We start from the raw sequence: 22224 nt of genomic DNA, 5'->3' as shown, positions 1-22224 counted from the left end.
GGGGCTGGGGCAGGTGCGGAGGCCTTAAGATGGGTCCTCCCCCGGGGAATAAAGGGAGGTGACTGAGCCGAGGAGGCAGGCAGCCGAGGGTCAGTATCTTAGGGACGGTGTCTAACAGCATGGGGGCTGCTGGGGCACCGGAGCAGGGAGGCCAGTGGGGAGGCTGCTGGTCTGGGGATGTCACACCACCGGCCTGAGGTGAACAGTTGTTTCCGGGTCAGAGGCACATGGGGAAGGGGGACACCCTGCTCTTCACCCACCCAGGGCTCCCACTCCCTGCCCAGATCCCTCCCCGAAGGGGAAAGGGAGGGAGGCGGGGAGGGAGGGGGAGGGCACACCTTGCCAATGCCAGGGGCCGCCCTGCCCAATGCACGATGAGCAGAAGCAAAGCCACAGACCTGGCGGAGGCGCCCTGCGAGTCCCCTGCCTGGCTCCACCTGCGGTAAAGCGGCAGGATGAGGACCAGTGGGCCGCAGGTCCTGCACCTGGGCGTGGGGACAGGGTCAGGTGTGAGGGTGCTGAGGGAGGACAGAGCGCCGTCTCTCGGACAGCCTGCGGACGGGGTCCCAGGGACAGCAGTGCCCCCGCCCTTGTGGACAAGCCTAGGCTCCCCCGGGGGTCCACAGCAAACAGAAGCCCCTCCCACCCCCAGCATTCCCATGGGGACCTGTCAGTCACACAGCATCACAGGGGTCCTCAGTGTCCTAACCTGTAAAATGGGCAACATGACCAAGCCTGCTTCAGCCACCGGACACGTCTGCTCTGAAGGTCCAGGCCTCAATGACTGTTATTAACGAAAGAGCCAGGGAGGGGCATGGGACGTGGGATACAGAGTGGAGCGGGATTTGCTGACGGAGAGGGGGTGGGAGGTGGAGGCCCAGGCTGCGGGGTGGGCGGGTCGGGCAGCACTTTCAGCAGGACCTGGGCTTGTCACCCAGGGTGGCCGGGTGGTCCTGTGCACATGGAACCCCAGGCAGGAGTGGAGAGGGAGCAGGCGGTTGGAGGCCAACCCCGCTGGGCAGCCTGGACCCCACGAGCCCTCCCCCTGCACCCAAGCCAGGTGGGCTCCTCCCTCCCGGCCCCTGGCTCGGGGCAGGCCACAATCAAAGGGCCAAAGCCGGCTCCATCCTCTCCCCCACTGAGGCTCAGCTCTCCCATCTGTAAAACGGGCAGAGGAGCTGCCGGTGGGGCGGAGTGGTTCCAGCCTCAAAGGACCTGAATTTGGATCCCACCACCTCTGGGGAGGCACGGACATCACCAAGGATCCAGGCTTCCTCACAGTCCACTACCTTCTGCAGAGGTCAACGCCAGAGGACACCTGGGGCCCCTCAGCGGGGCACTCGGGCCCTCCGTGACGTGGCCCTTGACTTCTGGCTCCAGTCCTGGCTGGGGCCACAGCGGTTCCACCATCTAGACTCATGGCTCCCTCCATGGACCGTGCATCCCCTCCAGAAGGGCCAGGCCCTCTGCCTGCACACCTTCCACCTGCCCACCCCAGAGACCCCTGCACGGCCGGGAAGGGGTCTGCTCCCCCCACTCCCCTGACAGTCAGCTGCCCCTCCCCTCTGCCTTACCCATGCTTCCTAAGGACCCCACGGGGGCACAGCGTGACCCTTGACCCGTGGCCACAGGCTCTGTGCAGCCCCTGCACAGCAAAGGTGAACCCACGATGGAGCAAGTCCCCCACCCCAGCCGGCAGGCAAGCTGAGGTGGGGCTCTGGGAGGGGGTGTCCTACCCGCACACACCACCCCCCGGGGCCCTCCTTTCAATCTGCCAGAAGGAAATAGCCTCCCGGCTGCCCTGCGTGTCAGTGCACACGGGGACACACCCGGACACGGGTGCCTTCTGGAGCAGCTGTGCAGAGGCCACTGAGTGGACATGTCAGAACACAGGCACCGCGTTCAACTACACATGTGTGCATGCCAGATTATACGGTCATGTATGAGGGCACGTCTACAAGAACACTCTGGGGCACGTGCCAATCACATGTCACCTTAGAGCAGGTGGGCACACCTTTGCCCAAGTGAATGCCGATCGGCATGTCTGAACACACACCTGAAAGACTAGAGCGTGCAGAGTGCGTGCACACGTGTGCACGTCAGAGGTCTCGTGTGCATCCCGGAGTGGGGCTGTGTGCGCACAAGCCCTTGTGGTCATGTGTGTTGGTGTGTGCATTTTTGCCCATCAGAGTGAGGGTGTGATGGCCACACGTCTTGGCGTTTCGTGTGCAGCTGCCTGGGCTGGGACGTCCTGTTTCAGCCCCTGACTCGGGTGGATTAAGGCCAGGTGGCAATACTGGATTGCTGGTGAGTTGTTTTTCTACACAGCCATCTCTGGCGCATCACAGCCTCCAGAGCTCGCATGTTCTTGCTCTGTGGGGACACCGTAATGAGGAGACCAAAACAAGCCTGGATATCTGTCAGACGGCAACGGTCTCTGAGGCCTGAGTCTCGTCCCTGCCCTGGCCTCCTCCCTGTGCCCCTGCCCCTCCTCCTCCAGACACGGGTGCCAGCCAGCTCCAGACCCAAGGGCACAGGCAGCCCAAGTGGAGACCACCGGGGGGGGCCAGCAGGAGCCCCTGGGAGCTCTCCATGCACCCTTCATTTTAGAACCTCCTCCCACCCTACCGAATTGCAAAAAATACCTCAGACAACAAATTCATTTTACAGAACCTAAACCCTCAGGCTGAGGAATCAGAGGCCGGAATATGCCCTTCATGGGGCAACATAACTCGTGGGACCTGCATCCACTGCCTGCTCTGGTCTCCGAAGAGTGGAAGGGGGCAGTGCCCCCGGGAGGGTGTACGCATGCACACACATGTGTGAACATATGCACGCGCACACACATGCACACACAGTGCACGCTCCTATACACACACTCACCTGCCAACTAAGATCAGACAAGTGCGTCTCCAAAACGAAGCGCTTGTGCAGGCTGCCTGAGGACGTGGCCCTGAGCCCCACGTTCACCCCCAGGGCTCCCTGCTAGATCAACACCGGGGTTTCAACCCCATCTGTTTTGGGGGGGTTTCCTCTCCTCCAGAAAGACATCTCTGAAATGTTAACGAATGTCACAGGGAACACAGGATTTGCTTTAACAATCTAACTACATGAACGCATCCCTCATTTCGTACAGGATATAAATGAGAAAATGGGTTTTGCTTTACAGAATATCTTTCTCTACAGGAACGCAGCTCCCATCTTTTAAGCAACGTCAAAACAGATGCTGTATGCCTCTCTGTCTCTCCAACACCGGCGTCGTCAGCCTGGCCAGGCTGTGCCCGTCTCTCTCAGGGATCAGCAGAGACCCCTCACCAAGCGGTCCTTCCCACTCGTGCCCCTAGAAATCCTTTCCTCCCCTCCAGCCAGAGGGATCTTGTAACCGTATAAGCCAATCTCATCCCTTAGCTGCTCAAAGTCCCCAAAAGCTTCCCAAGGCAAAGAGAGCGAGCCCCAACTCTTCCCAAGAACTGGGCACTGCAACCTCTCCCACTGACCTTCTGCCCCTGGTGGTCGGCCACGCAGGCCTTGCCCTTCCTCCAACACGCCAAGCTTGTGGCTACCTCAGGGCCTTTGCACTTGCTGTTCCTCTCCCCAGCATCCTCTTTCTCTGCTTCTTTGCAAAGCAGGGTACAGAGGGACACAAGGGCTGAGCCCGTGCTGCCCGAGGAAGCCGAGGTTCGGGGGCTGAGTGAGGGCCCTACGGGACAAAGCCAAAAGCCCCGGGGACTCCACTAGCATCAGCGGTCACTTTGTCTTTTATAGAACTAGTATCAACAATCAGACTCACCACGGCTGACCATCTACACCAGCCCTCCCCTCACAGAGGGGAGACCAGACTCAGCAAGGGCAAGGGACCCGCCCCACAACCTGGGCCTCCTGACCTGGAACCACAGCGCCCCAGCCTCTGGGCTCTGCTCCCAGTGGACAGATGAAAACACAGAGGCACAGGGTGGAAAGGTGGCCAGCCCCCAGCTCACATGGCCAGCTAGAGGCAGAGCAGACCTTGGGCCACCACTGACCTGCAGCTGGCCCTTCCAGAAGCTTCTGTAGGGCTATGAGAGGTAGGGGAGACCCCTCCGGGGGGATGGCAAAGGCCCTGGTACAGGTCAGGGAGCACATCCTGAGGTCCCCAGCCCCTCCGGCTTCCGGGGCAGCTGTGGAGGGCTGGGACAGTGGAGAGGCCTTGGGGAGGAGCAGAGGTGGTGTCCGCGCTGCGAGCGTGTCCAGGGTGCTGGTGGCTGATGCCCTTCCCAGCCACTCCTCGGGGCTCTGACAACACAGGATCGATACAGTGCCTGGTGCAGCGGTGCTTGCTCACTGCGCCCTCTGCATGGCCTTCTCTCCACAGTGCCTACTGTGTACGGGGAGGGTCCACGAACCCCCTTGCCAGACACGGTGCTCGGCCCCCAAAGCCGGCCCGAGCCGTCCTCGTCCCCGCGCATGGGGTGGCGCGTGGCTGCCTGTTTGTGTGTCTGTGTTTATTAAACTAAAGGGAGCTAATGACTAAGAGGTGTCAGAGTTTGATCCTGCTGAAAATAAAACCGGGATCTGTCGGTAAACACACGGGAGCCTCCGGGCTGTCAGTCATCTCCCAGGGTTCCCACCCTGCAGGAGGCAAGACTCCACTGGACCTAACCCCTTCCCACAGTGGGGGTGGCGCGGACAGGGGGTGGCAGGGCCAGGCTCCTGGCACACTGCACAAGGGCAGCCTCGGCCTTCTATCCTGCCATCCACGTCCCCAGCACTGGTGACGGCTCTGAACACGGCCAGGACTTCGTAAACACTCATTATTCCATCAGCCCTTTAGAGAAGCAGCCCTTGGAGGGGCAGACAGCAGAGACATGTGCTTGGGGGCATCTAAAGTGGGCCTGGAGGGGCCGGGGTGGAGCGTGGCCCTCAGAGGGCCCCCTTGCTTCCAGGCTGGAGAGCTGTGGGCAGGGCCTCCACGGCCCCATCCGTAAGGCAGGGGGAAGCCTGAAAAGAGGCCCTGCTCTCTCCAAGGTGGGGTGGGAGGTGTGGTGCAGGGGACGGAGCGTGGGAGCAGGGCTGAGCCCGGACGCTCCTGCCAGCTCTGGCACTGGCTTGCTGCCATCGTCCTATCTGGGCCTCTGTCTCCCCACCTGCTAAATGGAGGGACTGAATCGGAGGCTCTGACAAGGACAGTGGACCCACACGGACAGCCGGGAGGGGACGCTGGGCTGCTGGATGCTCCCCCAGGCTACGCCCCCTGGTCCTCATCCCTTCCCACAGATGCCCAGCGTGTGGTCTCTCCCTAAACCTAGCCTTGTTTTTGGGTGCTGAGGCACCAAAGAGGGGAAGTCCAAGCCCCACAGCTGTGGGAGTCCATCCTAGGAGCCAGCAGAGGGAGGTGCCTCAAACAGAAAACGCAGGCCACCAGGCGAGGTCCACGCCCTGCCCGCCGCAGCTCTCTTCCAGGGCCCCTCTCCCCAGCCCCGCTCACTGCTCCTCAAAAGGCCTCATACTTTTGTTCTTGCTGCTCCCAGTCTGAATGCCCACCCCTTCCTCCCGGGTCATCCAAATGCTGCCCACCCCTTTAGGGCCAGCCAGACCCTTCCCCTGGAAGCCCCCATGCTTGGGACAGAGGGAATCCCCAAGGAGGAGCTTGGGGCCGGCTCACAGGGGAGGGAACCCTGAGGGCGAGACTGGCCATAAATCCTGAGCAACCAAGGTTCATTGTTGGGCAGGAAGGGAGGCGTCCCTAACGGGAGTCTCCCACCGGAGTCCCCGCTGGAGGGGTGGCCGGGGGCAGCGCTGCCACTGAGAGACCTGGGTGCAGGCGTGGCCCAGTGCTCAAACGCTGGGCCAGCCTCCAGGACTCAGTTTCCCCACTGCTCCTCCTCATCCCCCAGGGCCCAGAGCAGGGAGCCGAGGGGCGGCCTGTTCTTGACCATCAACTCCTAAGAAGGCCGTCAAGCTCTGCTGGGGCCCCTGCTGCCCTCAGCCCCTGTTCTAGCTTTCTCTCCAAGCCCGAGGCCAGCCTGGTCCTGGCTCCCAGGAGGATTCCAGCCGGGGCTCCAAGACTCTCTTGTCATGTGACCTAGGACGATGCTGGACCCTTCTGGAAGATGAGGCCGGATGGGCTGACCTCCACTGGAAAGGACTGGGCACATGTTTTTGTGTGTGCATGTTTATCGTCTGTCTCCCCACCCTGGACACAAGCTCCACCAATGCCAGGGCCTCGTCACGGTCTTGTCCCCAGGCTCCAGGCATACGTTTGCTGAATAAACCTTCAGGAATTCTTCAAGCTCACATGGCCAGGAGTCTCGGTTCCTGCCCCCAGATGGCTGCTGGGTCCCAGAGTGGTCTCTCCACCCCCTCTGGTCCCCAGGAGAGCTTGGCAAAGCCACGTCCTGGCTGGCCACACTCGGGCAGGGCGGGTGGAGGGTGATGGACAGGCAGGCCCAGAGAGAGGAGCTGAGTACCCACAGCTGCCACCCCACTTCTTGCTCACCTCCAGGGCTGCCGACTGGCACAGGGGGCACGGGGGGGGGGCACGGGAAGCAAGAGTCCCCAGCAGCCGAGGCTGTGCCTACCCTGCTCAAATGACCAGACTCAAACCAGCACAGCAGGGGCACAGGGCCCTTCCACCTCCTCTCTGCCCCCACTCACTGTGCAACCCGGGATGATACCCTGCCCCACTCTGGACCTCAGTCTCCCCATCTGTGCAGTGGGCGCTGGGATGGATCACACCAAAGTCCCTTCCACATCAGGGCTCCAGTCCCCTGCCTGAGCCCCACCATCAGCCACCCCAACAGAGACCCGGCCAGGGCCAGCAGACACCCGAACTTCTGTTGGGAGAAACCAGAATCCATGACAGAAGACCAAACAGGAAGGGCCACGTGAGGGACGTGGTGGGGCTGGAGAGATGACAAATGTATCCAGTGTCCGCGGCAACGCACCACCTGCTCCAGGTTCACGCCCGGAAATTTACGGCCCTGCCACTCGGCCCTGGAGATCTATCTGCCGCCTGTCACTCACCGGCATTTTTCATCCTGCGCCCTCCCTCCAGATGTATTTTACGCCACCTACCCGGGCGCCCACAGGGTCTGCCTGTTTGTTTCCTCAGAGATATATGAACACCCAAGTCTACCAACCTCTGCTCGTAAATTTCTCCTGCTGCTACAGCATCCTCAGAAACAGGGTCCTCTGCTAAAGGGAACTGGGCTCCTAACGGGGTAGGGACGGCCACGTGGGGTGGGGGCTCTGACCCAGGGGATCTGAAGAGGGGGGTTTCCTGAGTGTTTAGCAAATCCCACTGAAATCTAGAGCTGGTGTGTGTGTGCTTGTGTGCATGTGTGTGTTAGAGACACACACAGATGGAGGACCCTGGCAGACGCCCCATTTTACTCCATCATTCAAGTCACTGTCATAATTTTGGTCCCACTAATTTTTCTCTCTTGGAGCCGGTGACGCTGACAAGGAGACATTTCGGGTTCAAAGATTCAAATCCCAGGGTCTAAGAGAGGGGCCACAGGATGCGAGCTCTGGCCCCAGGCTCTCCTGGGGGCGTTGTCCACCTATTTCTTCGGGGGGGGTGGGTAGCGAGGTGGGGGGCAGCAGCCTCTCCTCAGCCCAGATGTGGGGCACCCACTTCCAAAGGCACTTGGAAGAACTGCTGAGCTTTCCAGAGCTTTCGTATGGGGGCAATGGGGAAGGGACATGGTCCTTCCTTGCCTCCTGCAGCCGCAGGCGCAGGTACCCACCACACCCCTTGCCCCCGCTCCCCAGGTTTGCCATGCCTCAAGATAAGGTGCCCATGCTGGCTTTTCCTAGAGGCAGGACTTGCCTGCTCTCAGGCCTGCTGTATCATCCTGAACCACACACAGACGGCAGACCTGCTGCCACGGCCGAGGGGCTGCACAGTGGCCGGAGGGAGAGGGTCCAGCCTCTGGGGGGAGGGCATGGCTCCCACCTCTCTGACCCAGAGGTCTTCTGTCCCCCAGGGGGTGTTCAGCACTCCCTCACCACGTGCCTAGAAAAGGCAGGGCCGAAGTGCTGGGGTCCCGGCCAGCTCTGACCTCCTGAACCCAGAGTGAAGGAGGGTGTCCCCTCTGATGCACTGGCTGCCTGCAGTTTGTCCCTCTGTCTCCAGGTGCATCTCCTTGTCTGATGAAGTGGGACACAAACCTGGAATGGGGTGTCTGAGTCTGTCCCATCAGTGCTTGTTCAATTAAAAGGTGAAAGTCCAAGGGCCCAGGGCAGAGGCTGGGGCCTGGCGAGGTGGGAAAGACGGGAGTATGTGCGGCTCTGAAGCAACGTAAAGCCATCTGCTCATCCCCTCTCAGGGCCAGGCAGAGACTGGGGCCTCTTTGGAGATGCCCCTGAGAGAGATCGAGTGGGGAGGTTTGCCCTTCATATCTCCCCTCTCTCTCTGCACCCCCAGAAAGCTCCTGTCCCCAAGGCTCCTAGGATCTTGGATCCTGGGGATGCTTTCTGCACAGCCCCCCCGACCAGTATAGAGGGTGAGAGGCAGACACCACTGCACCCCAGCAAGGGATGCACAATGCACATGTGGGAGAGAAGAGGCTCACACCTGAGGCTCTGCTGGGAAGTGCACACCTGGCATGGCCCCCGAGCCTGAAGGAGAGGCCTCCAGGGACCCTCCAGATGCTGAGCTTCACTGCCCCGTCCCTTCCATGAAATACACATTATCATCATACTCCCATTTTACAGATGTGGAAAGTGAGGCTCTGAGAGGTTACCTGCCCCAAGGTCACACAGCTAATACCTAGAAAAGTCTGATTTTGATGCCAGAGGTTGTCAGTCTGTGTTTGAGGGGAAACACCTACAGGGGGCCCCACCCTGACCAGCAAGCAAGTGACCTGCGGATTTTAAAGGATGGAAGGGGGACCCTTGCCTTAGAGGCAGGTCGGGGCAAGCAGGCTCAGCACCTCCCCCCCCCCCCCCCCCCGCCAAGAGATGACGATGAGAACGGGTCCAAGGTGGGGGGAGGGGTGGAAAACATCCACCAAGTTCAGAGCAAAGGCCCCCACACCCAAGACAAGGGTTAGGGTCCCTGGCCGCGACCGCGGAATGCGGCCCCTCCCCCGAGTGTGGCTGGACCGTCCCCGGTGCCGGGTGGGGAGGAGCGCAACGTCAGGAGGACGGGCAGACAGGGCAGGGACGGTGATGCGAGCACGGATGGAGTCAGGGACCAGGGCCGAGGTTTCAGGGAAGGGCAGGGGCCGCGGAGGGTCGACCGCAGGCGGCAGCAGCTCTGGACTGGGTTCGGGGTGCGTAGGGCGGGGTGCGGACGGTGAAGGGGGCCGACGAGCGGAAAGAGGTGCTGGGGAAGCCGCGGGTCCCAGCGAGGGAGCAGTGGTGCCAGGTGCAGCAGCGACCCGGGGGCGGCAGCGGGACCCCGACCCGGGACCCCCGCTTTGCTGGGCTGAGCCGGGCGCCCGCTCCTCCGCCGCCAAGTTCCTGCAACTTTGGCCGCTGCGCTCGGAGGGCGCGCCGGGCCCGGGGCGCACCAGGGGCGGGGGGCGCACGGCGAGCGCGCGGGGGACACGAGGTGCGGGGTCCGGCCGCGCCGTCCCGGGAGTGGCCGAGTCCCGCGCCCCCAGCCTCGGCCCTGGCCGCGCTCGGACTCGGGCTCCGCGGGCGCCACGCTTACCTGCCGCCCGCCTCCGTTCCGGGGCTGCGCCTGCCGCCGCCGTCCTCCCAGCTCTAACTTCGCTCCGGGGATTGAAATTCCTCCCCAGCTTCGCCCATCGATCCGCGCGCCGCCCCGCCCCTCGCCTCGCGGGCAGGGGGGGGCCCGTGCTCGCGCGCCTCCCCCTCCCCCTCCCCCCGCTCGCTCCCTCCCACCCCCTCTTCCTCCCGCTCGAGTCCGGCGCCGAGTGCTCGCCCTCCCCTGTCCCCCCTCCCTCCCGAACCCCTTCTGCGCGCCCGGCCTCCGCGCCGCCTCGCTCCTTCCCTCCGCGGCCGCCGAGCGCAGGGGGAGGGGAGAGGGAGGGCAGGGGCAGAGGGAGGGGGAGGTACTAGAAAGCGCAGAAGGGTTTCCTCGCCGTCCCTCCCCTGCCCTGCCACCCACATCCAAATGGGGGCGGGGGCGGCACTCAGGGTGGGGGAGCGCGCCACAGCCGCTGGCAGGATGAGCCACCGCGACCCCCACCATATTAGGCAAAGCCCCGGCGTTCTCCGGACCCGGGTCGGCCGTGGGTCCGGCACACATGGGAGAAGGCAGGGACCCAGGGGCAGAAAACGCGAGGTAGGGGGGGTGCGGGGGGACAGGTAGGGCCGGCCCCCCCCACCCCGCACTCTCGGCCCCCCTTCCTTCCCTCACTCACCCCAACCTCTGGGAGGACCCTGGGGGTCTCTCGCGCACTCTTCCCGCTTACTTTGACCCTCCCCACCCGCGTGTGCGGAAGCCCCCTTTTCCGCAGGTTACGGGCGAGGAAACTGAGTCAAGAGAGGCGCAGGGGCTTGCCCCACGCCGCACAGCCCGTCGGAAGCAGAGCCCGAGGGGCAGCCTCCACCACCAGGACGGAGCCTCCTGACCCCTTCGGTCTCCCCGCTCTAGCCGGGCAGGCTCCCGCAGTACCCTCGGCTAGCCCAGTGGGCGGCCTGGCCGGGTGGCGCCTAGGGCCCGCTCGTGTCCCCGCGCAGCCCGGCCCGTCCCCGCCGGCGCCCGCGCCCCCTCCCCGCTTCCTGTCCCCCGCCCGCCTATGATTCCCGGCCTCAGTACCCCCGGCACGCTCTCCGCTCCCCGCCAGCAGCTGGGCAATTCACCGAGCATACAAAAGAGTTGACTCAATTCAAAGGCAGCAAATCAAGATAAATCCTATAGTGTGTGGGGACCGGGAAGGGAATGGGAATGAACGCCCACAGCACAAGCGAGTCCTATACGGAGGGGCAAGCCCCCCACCCCCAGCACCACCTGGGCACAGAACGTTGGCCAGGAAGGGGGGAGTGGGCTCTGAGCTGCCCACCCCCTGCCAGCCCGGAATTTAGGAATTTCGTGCTTCATGGTCCGCTCTTGCCTGCGGGGTGGGGCTCCTCTGAGGATGGGTGCAGAGCCATGAGGGGGTACTAGGACAAAAGCCAGTGTGTCCCCCTGGCTACACACAAGTACTGGGGGGCAGTGTGGTCCGGAAACACATCACAGCTCCAGGGTCAGGGGTGAGACACAGGGAAGCAGGCAGTTGGGACATCCATCTCCTTGGGGGGACATCCATCTCCTTGGGCCGCCCCTAGGAACCCTTGTCCCAGCAGGCCACAGGCCAAGGGCAGGCCCTTGTTTATCACCAGATGGACACTGCGACCTCAGATGTGCCTGGCCTGGGCACACCGAATGGTGAGTGGTGTGTGGGCTCCCCTTTCCTCTCTGATAAGAGGCCTCCCCAGCTGGCTGCGACTGGAGAGAAACTGGTCCTCCCCTAGAGGCCACCCTGGTCACTCTTGGAAGGTCCGAGAAGGGAGAAGCAACCTTCCAGCCTCTGGCCTCACCAGCCCTGTGCAGGGAACGTCAGGAGGGAAGGGAGCCGAGGCCCCAGTGCAGCCTTTCCCAGACAAACCCCTGCCAGAGGGGACGACTTCCCTTTCCGGCTGGTTCCCCAGCCCGACACAGGCCAAGCAGCTCCAGGCTGTGGAAGGATCCGGGTGCCAGGACTGTGCAAGGCGCCTACCCAGAGTTACATCACGACCTCCCAGCTACTCCCCTGGCGCAAAGGCTATGAGCCCATTTCTGCCACGTGCAAGCCAAGGCCAGAGGCCTCCGAGCGCCCTTGACCCACACTGCCCGACCTTCCCGCACCCAGGCAAGTATGTGGCCGCTCAGTCAGGGCTTCAGGGGCTCAGAGGTCAACTGGAGGGGCGAGATAGAGGTCCCTGCGGGAGGGCCCCCACAACCAAAGGACCCCTGAGCCGGCGCAGAGAGCCAAGCGCACAGTTGGGGGCGCAGAGGATTGGTGGCGGGGCTGGGCGTTGGGGTCCTCGCCGCTGCGCCCCCCAACCCGGGCGGAGGCTGCGCCGTCAGGCTGCGACCTCGTCCCCTGAGTCTCGGCCGAGTCGCCCCTCCCCCGTGGCCAAGCCGGTTGGTGGCCTGCGTGTAAGTCATTAATGCTGTTACAGAGACGCCGGCGCCACCGCCACGAGGACATCTGTCAGGGACCCAATACTGTGCTCCACGCCCCCTACCCCACCCCCAGACCCAGAGCAGGGGAAAAGATGCGACAGCTCACTTATCAAGGCTCTGAGACCAATGGAGCGCGGCACACAGCGCTGGAGAGCGTTGGGGTCCCAGAGTTAAAGGAGGGGGCGGGGCCGGCGGCCAGCCCTGGGGACAAAGACCCCCAAGCTGCTTGGGGGCTGGGCTCTGCAGACCGGCAGGTGGGAAGAAGTACCCCCTATTCCCTGGTCCCTAAATCCTCAAATTCACTCAAGCTTGGGGTGGGGTGGGGGAGGAAACGGAATCCTCCTGGGCATTCGGGGCGTGTGGAGGCAACGCTGGAAGGGGGGCCCCCAAGACATTGCCTCCTCCCTGCACATGCAGCTGTAGGTACATCCTAAAATCCTCTCAGGAGCTTCGCAGGTCCGCTCTACTCTCTACAGCCCCCCAGGCTGTCCGCGGCGACCACCGCACTCCCGACTGCCCCTCGGATGGGGTGGCAACCGGCTCGCAGAGGCGGGTGAATGTGTCGTGCATCGGTGTCGATTGGGAGGAAGAGACGCTGATGGGAGGAATTCCCGCTCATCCCTAGCAGTCTGGCCCCAGGGACCCCACACTCATTCAGCAGAGAAGGACTCGGTTGGGAACTGGGCTCAGATCGCGCCAGTCTGGCCCGGGCGCCTGACTGACGGGGCGGCCACAAGCCACACCGTGCAGTTTCGGGAGAGAAAAAGTTGGGGGGGCGACACCTCATGACCGGGGAGGAAAGAGTGGGAGGACAGCAGGGGGCGTGGAGGGAAGAGCGACAGGATGGAGACCACCAGAGCTGGGGAGGGGGCCAGCTCTGGACCTGGGGTCCAGCCCCAGCCCGTAGCCAAGCCCAGCTTCTTGGCTTCCCGGGCCGGGAGAGCTTCGGGTCACAGGCGCCTATTAATAACCGCGAGCCAGGTCCTTCCTGGGAGCTCGGCAGTGGCAGGCAGAGCCAGGCGACCAGACTGGGGGGGTTGGGGGGGTCCTATAACACCCCCTCCAAAGGCTCCAGTGGCGTGGGACGGAGCGCTGCTCCCCCACGCCGGCTGTGGGAAGGCTGGGCACCCAGAGTCCACTGCCTGTCCGCCCTCGACTACAGGATGGGGTTCCAGATTGGGGGGGGCAGTCTCCGGGCCAACTTGGGGCGCCGCGGCTACCACCGTGCACTCGCAGGCAAGACCACCCCCTCACTCCTTGCCCAGCCCGCCCTTCCCTCTCATAGCACTCAGGAAAGTTTCGGGGTCCCCGCGGCGCCTCCTAGCCCGAGGGGTCCGGAGTCCTGGCCCTTCGGGCCGCGGCGTCGGAGAGGGAAGTTTGTCCGGCCGGGGCTCGGCGACCGCTAACTTCAGGTGCTCCCGCCTCGGAATCCGGGGGACGCCCAGGAACCGCGGACGCAAAGCCCCGCAACCAAAGCCCCACCGGCGGGGCAACTCGGCCCCGGCGCGGACGCTCCGGGCAGGACGCAGGGGCCGGGCGGCCGGGGCTTAGGGAGCCGCTGGGGACCCCGCGCCCGCCCCCACCGCCTCCGGGGAGAGCATCTTCCCCGCCTCCCCCAGAGGCGGGGACCCGCTGGCCCGGCAGCTGCCGCAAAGAGGGCCCCAGCCTTCGCAGCCCCCTCCCCCACAAGCCCCTTCCTACCTGGGCCGGGTGCGGACCCGGGGCTGGAGGCACGGTCTCGGGCGAGCGGAGCGCGCGCGCCCAGGTCCCCGGAGCGCGGCGGTGGCGGCGGCGGCTTCCCCTCCTTCCTCCTCCTCTTCCTCCTCCGGCTCGCTGGCTCCAGACAGATCTCCTCCCCCTCGCGCCCTGCCCGCCCCTCCCGGAGCCCGCGGGGCTGGGCTCAGCCTGCGACGGGGAGCGGAGCGGAGCCGGCGGGAGCCGGGCTGCGGCGCTCACTGCGTCAAGCGCGGGGCGAGCGCGGGGCGGCGGCGGGGACCGCGCGCTCCGAGCCCGGGGCCGGCCGGGCAGGCGGGAGAGCGGCGGCGCCGGCGACGCCGAGGGGCCGGGCTGCTCCGGCTCCGGCTCCGGCTCCGGCTCCGGCTCCGGCTCCGGCTCCGGCGCGGGCGCGGGAGCGGTGGTGGCGGCCGCGGCAGCGCCGAGGTTGTAGCACATTCTTTCTGAGCGTGATCGAAGGTTTCATGCAGGAGCCGAGCGGGGAGGGCTGGAGGAGGGGCGGGGGACGCGGGCGGGGGCGACCGGAGGGGCGGGCGGCGGGGTCGCTCCCGCAGGTCGGTGGGCTGGGGCTGTCCGGAGGGTGACGCGGGAGGGGAAGGTGGAGCAGGCGTGGGGCCGGCGTGGTGAGCCAGAGGCCGCCTCGCCCCCTCCTCCGGCCCGCCCCGCGCGCCCCTGCCCCCGCCCAGGCCACCGTGTGGAGCAACAGCCCCCGAAGGTCTAGGAGCAGGCACACTTGGTGGCGATGGGGGTGGGCCCCTGGGCCGGGGGTGTGCACACGCCCCCGGGAACCCGGTGAAAGTTGACCCGAAGTCAGACCCTGCGTGGGCGCGCGTCCGCCAGTGCAAAGGCACAGCCCGCAGGGGCGCGCGTTCCAGGGTCTGCGGAGGGCCGGGCGTGTGCGGGGGTATGGGCGAGAGGGTGGTCGGGCCTCACAGACTTGCCCTCCCCCAGATCGCTGACCCACCCCCACTACCCTCCCATTGCTCGCCCCCACTTAGGCTAGGGGTAGGGAGGGGGCGTGGGAGCAGCCAGGTTCCTTCCGATTCTCGGAAGGTTCCGTTTATCGGATTTCCCTCCTGCCGGCCCCCTCCCCCTCGTTCGCCTCTCGGATTCCCGTGGGTCCGAAATCGCTCAGTCGGGCTCTAAACTGGGTTCTGAACCCGCTGCCCCCTTGTCGCCCCGAGCCGGCGCCGAGCGGCCACGCGGCCTCCTGGGGCGGCTCCCACCGCCCACCGCCCCTGCCCGCCCTGCGGCTGAGCGGAGGGTGAAAATTCCAAACCAGGCTCAAGAGCGCCCCCGCCCGGCACCGCCTGCGCGCAGCTTCCGAACCGCGGGGTCGAAGCTGCTGGCGGGGACCCGGCGGATGCCGGGCGCGACCCTCCGGACGCCGCCCCCGCCCCGCTCTCCTGTCCCGCAGGTCAAGGGAGGCGGAGACGGTGGGGCCGGCCGGCGCGCCCGGGAGCTCGAGTGGCAAAGGGAAAGGGGCTGCTGGGGGGTGAGGATGGTGCCTTGGGGGTGCCCGTCCTGGAGGAGGCCCCGGGACAGGCGTGGAGTGGCGCGTGAGGCCGCGAGCAGCGGGGCCAAAGGCTGGCCCGGCCGAGGATGGGCGTGCGGGGCTCGGGTTCGGGGTCCGGTCCAGCGGCCTCTCCGCAGCCCATAAACTCCATCCAGCCTGCGGTGTCGCCGCCTGCCCTCCGCGCACCTCCCACCCCACCCCGTGCCTCCACCAGGCTCGACGTCCCTGCAGGAGAGCGGGGAACCGAGACCCCAAAGGGGCCCGGGGGTGGGGAGGATAGGCCACCACTTTCCCCTGGACTCCTGGACCCGGAGGATGACGGATGATAGTCAAGGACGAAGCCACTGTCTTCGGGCTGTCCGGTTCTTGAGTCCGGGCGCAGGGGCGCTCAGACCTCCTGGGAAGGCGGGGGCAGAGGCTGGCCCGGGGTCTCTCTTGCCTAGGTCCCTGATGGAGGTGCGTTGCCTTCCTTAGCCTAGGCCGGCATGCAGCCCCCTTTTCCCACTTCCTCTCTCCTTCAGAGTCCCTGACCTGGTTCCAGGGAGGGCTCTCCTGCGGAGGGGGCTCTCCTGCCTTTCACACCCTAACTCCCTCTCCAGCTCCTTGAGATGTTGAAATATACTCTTGTTTTCTCTGAGAGAGCAGAGCAGCGCTGCTGACCCTAAAAGGTGGGGGAATGAGAGACCCCAGGGCAGACCCGGAGGGAGAAGGTGAGGGGAGGCGCATCCTTCTCTGGGCTAAATAAAGCCGGAGCCCTCCCTCCTTCCTTCCCTGTGTCTGTTGTGAGGCAAGATCTCCCTCTCTCTCTCCCTCTCTGCCTCATCTCTCTCTCTCTTTCTTTCTCTCTCTCTCTCTCTCTCTCAGACACTCATCTCCTCCTGAAAACCCCTCTGTTGTAGACACACATTACGCCCACACTCGGCAAGTCTACACACAGCCCTGATCTCACCCCGGGGGGCCCATCCCCCCACGTGCAGTTATCTGGACAAAGGACAGGACCACCCGGATTCCCCCACCCTCGCAGAAGCCGAGCTTAAATTGTAGCTGGTGTAGCCAGTTGTAATGGCATCCTGGTCCATACACCCCCAAATCAAATACACCCCAAGTCCACACCTAACCCTCACACACGTGTACACCCATATGGAATTGTAAAATTCACCTCCGTATGTGGAGCATGTACCTGCTGCTTGCATCAGTTCGGTTAGTCCTCACGGCCACCCTAGCAGTGAGTACTGTTAACATGTCCCTTTCCACAGGGAGACCAGGAACTGGGGCAGCAACATTCTTGTTTTTATTTGAACAAACCAACTACCATGTCAGGACCCACCCCAGCGCTCTTGGGGAGAGGCAAGCTGGGCAGTGAGGGCCCCCAAGGCCTGGGGCTATGGGGCTGCCACCTTCCCGGGCTGTTACTGGCCCCCATCGGTGCCTGTGCCCCCAGAGGCCCCGGGATTCCCTGGCCGGGTATTCGTCACATCTGTCTTCCACCAGACCGTGAGCTCAGGGGAGCAGGACAGTCTGACTCACCTCTGAGTCCTGGTGCTGCACGCTGAACCAGCACAGAGGGGTGACTGAGCACGCTTTCAGAGCAAATGAGGACTCCGCACGTGTCTCTGCACCACTGAGGTCGGCTCCTCTCTCCTCTAAGGATGGGTTGTGAGTAACTGACCCAAGCAGGTCAATCACCTGAGGGTGTGCCTGGAAAGGAGGGAGGGACACGAGTGGCTGGGATTAATGTGGAGAAGAGCCCTCCCCTCACCCATCTTGAGAAATGGTACCCAGAGTAAAATGATGACAGTCTCTTCCTGTGCGCGGAACTTCACAGTAACAACAACAAACACCCATAAAACTCAAAAGCCATAAATAAAAGAATACATAAAAGAAACAGTATGTCCAACTTACATTCCAAGCAAAGAGCCAATGTCCCCATATGTAAAGAGCTCTTACAAATCAATAAGAAAAACACCCAAGTGGGGAAAAATGTGGGCAGAGGTTATGAACAGAAAAGGAAATTAAAAAGGATGCTTAAACATACAAAAAGTGCCTGGTCTCACACTTAACAACAAAATTGCAAATTAAAACTACCCTGAGAGATGACTTTTCATTCATCAGATGGGCGAAGAGCAAAAAGTTTAATGGCACACCCGGGTGCAATAGTGTGGGGATGCAGACACTCTTGGAACCACTGAAACAATGTCAAAATTCCAAATACATACCCTTTGGTCCAGCACTTCCTTCTAGGAATCTGTCCTCCAGATACTGCTCCCAAATGTGAAAAATGATGTATTACCGCGTGCAAGGTTATTCACCAAGCACTCTGTAATAGCAGCAGATTGGAGCCATCCCCAGTGCCCGTGGATGATGGAGCACTCAGATGCATCCTGGCTCATCTGCACAGATCCGCATGCAGCCGTGTAAACACAGGCTGATTGGAGTCCATCTCCGAGATATGTTCTTTAGGGCAAAAAAACAGGGGGTAGAACATTGTGTGTTTTTAAACATTTGTGTACAAAAAGGTATAACAAAATAACATGTTATTTGCTTGTGTGTGCACAGACGGAACTGTGGGAGGAGACCCAGGACTAGAAGAAACAGTGCCTCTGGTAGGAAATGGACTGCTGAGAGGCAGGGAGAGAGGGGAGGGGAGCGATTTATTAAAAACATTTTTAACATATTATTTATTGGCAGTGAAATTCACCGTTCTTAAGCCTACAGTTCTATGCGTTTGACACATGTATACATCTGTGTCATCACCACCCCAATCAAGTTACTGACATTCCCATCACCCCAGAAAATGAGACCTACTCTTTAGTGTGTCCCCATGTCGCCCATTTGATTGTGTACAATGTGTTTATGTTTCCTTTTGTAATAAATTTAAATACGAAAGTTAAAGTGAAAAATCGTTTCATATCTGTCCTCTCAGCTGGTCCCTGTGATAACCGGGAGGCCAATCTTTCCAGCCCCATTTTACAGGTGATAAGACTGAACTTCAGGGCCGCCCCATGGCTTAGGGGTTAAGTGCGCACGCTCCGCTACTGGTGGCCCGGGGTTCGGATCCCGGGCGCGCATCCACGCACCGCTTCTCCGGCCATGCTGAGGCCGCGGCCCACATACAGCAACTAGAAGGATGTGCAACTATGACATACAACTATCTACTGGGGCTTTGGGAGTGGGGGAAGGAGGAGGATTGGCAATAGATTTAGCTCAGAGCCGGTCTTCCTCAGCAAAAAGAGAAGGATTAGCATGGATGTTAGCTCAGGGCTGATCTTCCTCACAAAAAAAAAAAAAAAAAAAGACTGAACTGCATGGGGTGACAGGAACTTGACCAAGGAGGCCCCAGAGGGGCAGGGTAGGACTTGAACTCAAGGCTATCTTTTTTTAAAAAAAAAGCTTTCTTGAGGTATAATTTACATACCATACAATTCACCCTTTTAAAGTGTACAGTTCAATGGTTTTTAGTATATTCGAGGAGCTGTGCAACCATCACCACAGTCTAATTTTAGAACATTTTTTCACCCCAAAAGGAAACCCCTGTACCCATTAGCAGTCACTTCCCCTCCCCCACCGCCACCCCCTAGCCCAGACAACCACTAATCTACTTTCTGTCTCTATGGATTTGACTATTCCAAATATTTCGTACCCATGGGATCATACACTAGGTGGTCTTTTGTGACGGGCTTATTTCACTCAGCATAACGTTTTTGAGATTCATCTATGTTGTAGCGTGTGTCACTATTTCATTCCTTTTTTTTTTTTTAAGGAATATCGTAGGGTTGTGTTGTTTTTTTTAATTAATTAATTAATTAATTTTTTTTTTGAGGATGATTGGTACTGAGCTAACATCTATTGCCAATCTTCTTCCTTTTTTCCTTTTTTTCTCCCCAGTAGATAATCGTATGTCATAGTTGTACATCCTTCTAGTTGCTCTATGTGGGACGCCACCTCAGCATGGCATGATGAGTGGTGCATAGGTCCGCGCCCAGGATCCAAACCAGCGAACCCCAGGCCACCGAAGCGGAGCGCTCGAACTTAACTGCTACACCACCGGGCTGGCCCCTTCATTCCTTTTAATTGCCTGATAATATTCCATTGTGTGGGGATACCACATTTTATTATCCATTCATCAGTTGTTGGACACTTGGGTTGTTTCCACTGTGGGGATGTTAGGAATCATGCTGCTATGAACATTCCCATAAAGATTTTATGTGAATGCATGTTTTCATTTCTCTCAGGTATGTACTGAGGAGTGAAACTGTTGGGTCATATGGTAACTGTAGTTAACATTTTGAAGAACTCCTAAACTGTTTGCCAAAGTCACTGCAACATTTTACATTCCTACCAGCAGCGCCTGAGAGTTTCAATGTCTCTGTCTCCTCACCAACACTTGTTATTCTCTGTGTTTTTGATGATAGCCCTCCTGGTGGGTGGGAAGTGGTATTTCATTGTGGTTTTGATTTGTGTTTCTCTGGTGGCTAATGATGTTGAGCATCTTTTCATGTGCTTCTTGGCTAATTGTATGTCTTCTTAGGAAAAATGTCTATTCACATCTTTTTCCTGCTTTTAAATTGGGGTTTTTATCTTTTTATTATTGAGTTGTAAGTGTTCTTTATATATTCTAGACACAAATCCCTAATTAGATATATAATTTGCAAATATTTTCTCTCTTTCTATGGATTGTTTTTTCACTTTCTTGTTGGAATTGTTTGTAGCACAAAAGTTTTTAATTTTGATGAAGTCCAATTTTTTTCTTGTATTGCTTGTGCTTTTGGTGTCACGTCTAAGAAGTCTTTGCCTAAGGTGAAGATTTACTCCTGTGTTTTCTTCTAAGAGTTTCACAGTTTGAGCTCTTACATTTAGGTCTTTGATCCATTGAGTTAATTTTGTATATGGTGTGAGGTAGGGGTCCAATTTCATTTTGCATGTGGATGTCCCGTTGTCCCAGCACCATTTGTTGAGAAGACTGTTCTTTCTCCATTGACTGTCTTGAAAGGCTTGTAGAAAACAAAGTAACCATACACACAGGCTTTACTTCTGTACCCTCAGTTCCATCCCACTGATGTACATTTCTATCCTTCTGCCGGACACCCCATCTTGATTACTACAGGAAGTTTTGACAGCGGGATGTACAAGTCTTCTGACTTTGTTCTTCTTTTTCAAGATCGTTTTGGCTCATCAGGGTCTCTTGCTCTTGGAACCAAGGCAAACCCCAGCCTGTCCCTCAGCTCCCCGAGCAGCCACAGCACACGTGGCAGCCCGGCGAACTCACAGGTTGAGGGGTACTGCCAACAAAGTGCACGCTTCTCGAGCACCTGCTGTGTGCTGGGACCTGACGTGCATTCATTCTTCCATGTCACGAGGATCGGTACCATCACCATCCCCACTTTACAGTGAGGACACTGAGGCACCAGGATGCTGAGAAACCAGCCCAAAGTCACGCGGCCAGTGAACTGCTGCCACCGTCCAGCAGTCTGTCCACAGAGCTCAGACTCTTTTTAATTGTTTTTCACATTTAATTTGGAAATTTTTCAGACATACAGAAAAGTTGAAATAACAAAGAGTTAACCCCCAAATACCTACAACCTGGACTCCACAGTTGACATCTGGGGGCACTCGCTTTGCGACCTCTCCCTCCATCCCTCTCTCTCTCCATCAGTCAGTCACTTTCCAGGTGAGATGCAGACAGTGTGCTTCCCCCCTAAACAGGCAGCGGGCAAAGCATGAAACTAGAGTTCAATATTGTTAAGGATTTTCAAATTCTTTTGGGTGAAGTTTATACATAACAAAATGTACACACCTCGGGGGACCGTCGAATGCTCTGACTACTGTATACTTCCCTGCTGCCCAAACCCCCATCGAGATACACAGCATCCACCCCAAAAAGTTCCCACACCCCCTGCCCCCGGAGGCACCCCGGTTCCAACTTTTGCCCCCACAGGTAGGTATAGTCTGTTCTAGAGTTCATGAACACGGGATCATGGAGTATTCCCTCTCCGCGGCTGCTTCCTTACACTCAGTGCGGTGTTTCTGAGCTTCCTGCATGTTGCTGCATGTGTCCATCTGTCGCTCTGTTTTGCCGAGGGTACTTTGTCGTATGGGGGCCCCACAGCCTGCTCATGTCCTCCTGAGGGTGGGCACATGGAGCCCTCCCTCTGCACCACCCGCTGTATCATTTCTCAGTCTGAGGAAGGCAAAGAGAGGCCTTTGGACACTCATGTTGCTCCCCGTGGCTTCAGCTCTGGCCTCTGCACTTGCTCCCCGTGTGACCCCACGAACATGGCTGTACCTCTGTTTGCACCGGCTTCCCCACCTGCTCCCTGGGGCTCTTTTTAGCTGTGTGATGATGAGAGGAAACTGGGGTGATGTTGCATCCTTGGAAGCCGGAGATTGCAGAAATGTGTGCCTTTGTTAGCGTCTTGTGTCTGGGGTAAGCCACATGATGTGATGTTAGGTGGAGAAATCAATGGATTATAAATCACACGGTAAGTATAATCGCAGTTTTGTAAAGAAAAATGTATATGTGCATAGAAGAAAGACCTGGCAGCATGATAGCTGCTTTTTATTCTCTCACTCTCTCTTATTTTGTTTTTCTGAATTGTCCACATTTACTATCAGGAATATAGAAGACAATGGGTGAGGGTGTTGTGGCACATTGAGGCCCACAGGAGAGAATGGCTGAGCGCGGGCCTTCCTCCGTGGGCACCCTGCCCCCAGAGACGCTGAGCCATCAGGTCTGTGTCCCTGACAGACCCCTGGGGCCCGGCACAGGGGCACTGTCAATGACCAACCAATGTTTGCAGACTGGATTGAAGGCAGAAGGGACAGATGGACGGATGGGGTCTCACACCTATGTTGGCCCCGTTGCGTCTCCATG

General features: G+C 60.0%; 1 protein-coding gene across 3 annotated transcripts in view; it reads right to left on the bottom strand.

Moving 5' to 3' along the window:
- Positions 1-14372, bottom strand: part of ELFN1 (extracellular leucine rich repeat and fibronectin type III domain containing 1) — a 75082-nt gene extending 60710 nt beyond the window's left edge. For 2 of the 3 annotated variants that reach the window (XM_087417462.1, XM_087417464.1), the window contains exon 1: positions 13805-14372. The gene's annotated coding sequence lies outside the window, so the exon portion shown is untranslated. Of the gene's footprint in view, positions 1-9640; positions 9757-13804 lie in introns of those variants that run through there. The other variant, XM_087417463.1, reaches the window with a different exon arrangement.
- Between the last annotated feature and the right edge of the window lie 7852 nt (positions 14373-22224).

The sequence above is a fragment of the Ceratotherium simum genome, chromosome 26, assembly GCF_057802395.1.
Source record: "Ceratotherium simum simum isolate JZ-2026a chromosome 26, ASM5780239v1, whole genome shotgun sequence".
Lineage (NCBI taxonomy): Eukaryota > Metazoa > Chordata > Mammalia > Perissodactyla > Rhinocerotidae > Ceratotherium > Ceratotherium simum.
The sequence above is the reverse complement of the archived record's forward strand: the minus strand, read 5'-3'. Positions and strand labels throughout refer to the sequence as shown.